We start from the raw sequence: 2,955 nt of genomic DNA on the forward strand, positions 1-2,955 counted from the left end.
GCTCATAATTCAAATATCTTTTATGAACTGCGAAAGCAGTTCCGGGGGTTGGTGAGCGCCAGCGAGCAGGGGGCGAAGCCTCCTAGTTTTATTAAAAACAAATGTTTGTTTTTATTTGTTATTACAATCAATATAAAATATTGTTTTCTGCTTTTTTTAAAAATGAACCAACTCTCTTGACACAAAAAAGGCACAATACGGAAATAATTACGGAAAAGCTAGAAGTCGTTTTAAAAGTTGAGTTGTAATTCCAACATGGAAACTTGAAGTTAATCGTCTTTCTCGAGGTAAGCTTCAGCCGCCATCTTGTATTGACTAAGGGAAAGTTGTTGAGGAAGTCAAAAGGTAAATAACATTTTTAAACAGATAAATGAGTTTTTTTTTTAATTTAATCTAATTTAATTTTTAAGGTTGAATTGAATGCCATTAAAATCAAGCAAATAGTTAAAATACAGTGTAAAACTTCAGATCAAATCACGGTAAAAAGTACCGGCACTCAGAACGCCGGTACTCTTTACTGTATAATAAATTTTTACCGGAACATGTTACGGAACACCAAATTTGATAAACCTTAATTTTTGCAGTAATAATTACCTTAAAATTACTGAATAGCTCTAATGAAATAAATATTACTGTAAAAATTACGATATAACATTTTAAGGAGAAAATGGATTTTACGGATGATGCATCCAAAGTGCAGGATTTTGACTGGTGCCGGATGTGGACTTTATGCAGCAATTTGATCCGGAATTTTTGCGTTGCATTTAAGGAGTCAGAAGTATAAATAATATAATTTTTAATTATACCTATTTACACTTTTGAAATTCTTTTCTTGAAAAATAATGAATTATTTTCTATATACTACGTAATACGACGTGATGACTTGCTCAGTTATTAAATGTTATACGCTTAAAAAACACAGTTTCACACTTATATCAGATATTAATATAATAATTTTTCTCTGATGCTTTTTTACGCATTAAAACCCTTATAACTTTTAGAACTACTAGGTCGCTCAACTTACTTTTGATTTTATTGAATTTAAAGTACAAAACAATTAAATGAAAAACAGTAAGAACGTCGCTTGTGCAAACAGCATTGCCAAACTTATAACTAGGTATAAATTCAAAAATTGCAATTTTTACAAACAAAACCTAGATAATTCCCACATCTTCTAAACCGTTAGACTTGATTTCGGTTTTATTTGATTCAGTTAAAAACATATTATAGAATCCAATGCTTCTTTTGTACACATTGGTAGGGTAAACCAACCAGTGAAGGAACATTTCATATATATTTAAGAATTTAAAAGTTTTTCTGTAGATTGATTGGTAACAATAGCTTACTGCCAAACAATAGGAAGTCATCTAGCAATGTTTTGGATTACCTGGTCAAATAGACTTCTCTGGAAAAATTTTTGAATTTGTTATTATCCCTGCAACACCTTGTTTCTTTGAAAAAATTATAAGGTGGGTGTTTGTATTTATATGTTTGAAATGGAATTAATTGCATGCAATAGTTTTATTTTTCTCACTGTGAAAAAGAGAATTTAAAATGTAGTTATTGAAGTTACGTTTTATTTTTTTAAGCCTCATAGCATAATAAAGTACTGAGATAAGGGGGTGTTTTTTCACTGGATCACCAAACGATGAAAAACCAGTGAAGGAACAAGTTACAACAAGTTTTCCTTTACTGCAACAACAAAGGAAACAAGTTTTCCTTTACTGTGTTTTTTTCTGAGTTAATGAAAATAAAAGATAAACTTTAATTTTCTTGTACCTTTAGTGATGTACCGCATCAAAAGTATGTTAAAAATACAAAAAACAACTTCTAACCAGTGAGGGAACAGGCATGTTCCTTTACTGGGCATAGATTTCCCAGTGAATGAACAGTATGTGTTAATATGTTGACACTTTAATTTTCAATTCTTGATTACAAAAAAAAGTTTACATTTTCTAAGTATTTATATGTTATGATTTTAAGAATAGGCTTGTTTTCAAATATTTGTATGGCTTATAAATTCATAAAGAGCATTAAAAAATAACCAAAATTAAGTGTTCCTTTACTGGTTGTTCATTCACCGGTAAGAGCTGTTCCTTCACTTGGTCTTCTTACTGCTTGTTATTTGAACCTCCAAAACTTTAAAACAATATTATGTAAGTTCTCTACAATTTGTTCACATAATTTGCAATTAGTAACAAATATGTTGACACTGACATTTAACTAAAATTAAGAATTTTGAAATTAATATGATTTTTTAAAAGGCAAGCGAAGCTTAAGTGTTCCTTCACTGGTTAGTTTACCCTAAATAGAAATTAAAAGCTGTACTTTTTATGCATAACAACTTCAACTTCTAAGCTATTCGTCTCATCGACTTAGCTTTGGAAACATTCAATTCAGCATAAAAAAATACATTTTAAACAATACCTCACTTGTCTATGTAAGAGTGTTTAAGCTCCCTCCCCACCCTTTTTGACCCGAAGTTTCCTAGCATTAACATTTTGGAGCAAAACCAAATAAAGACTTTTCCATGTCTAAAACTAATTTTACTCTTAGAGTTTTTAAAATAAATCTAAATGTATGATAATTTAGTTAACCAATATCTAAACAGGTGAACGTGGCTTAAAAAAAATGAATCGGAAAAAAATTCAAGTCCCCAGAAAGAAAATGGATCAAATTATCAGAATAAAATAATTTTTTTTATAAATGCAAACCGATTTCTCATACTAAGTTGACATTATATTTTATTGACAAGAAAATGATAAGTTAGTTTTGAAATTTAATAAAAAAAATCGTTTTTACATTCAAATTTTTTTTTTTACTGCGTGCTTTCTTCTTAAACTTTATTTGAAAAAATTTCGGAAAATTTAATACAAAGATTTACGGATCAATTCCTGTTTCAGTTTTGGGATTGAACTTTTTCGAATCCAATATGCATATATGATATTAGGTAAC

This window comes from Parasteatoda tepidariorum, chromosome 4 (assembly GCF_043381705.1).
Source record: "Parasteatoda tepidariorum isolate YZ-2023 chromosome 4, CAS_Ptep_4.0, whole genome shotgun sequence".
Classification (NCBI taxonomy): domain Eukaryota; kingdom Metazoa; phylum Arthropoda; class Arachnida; order Araneae; family Theridiidae; genus Parasteatoda; species Parasteatoda tepidariorum.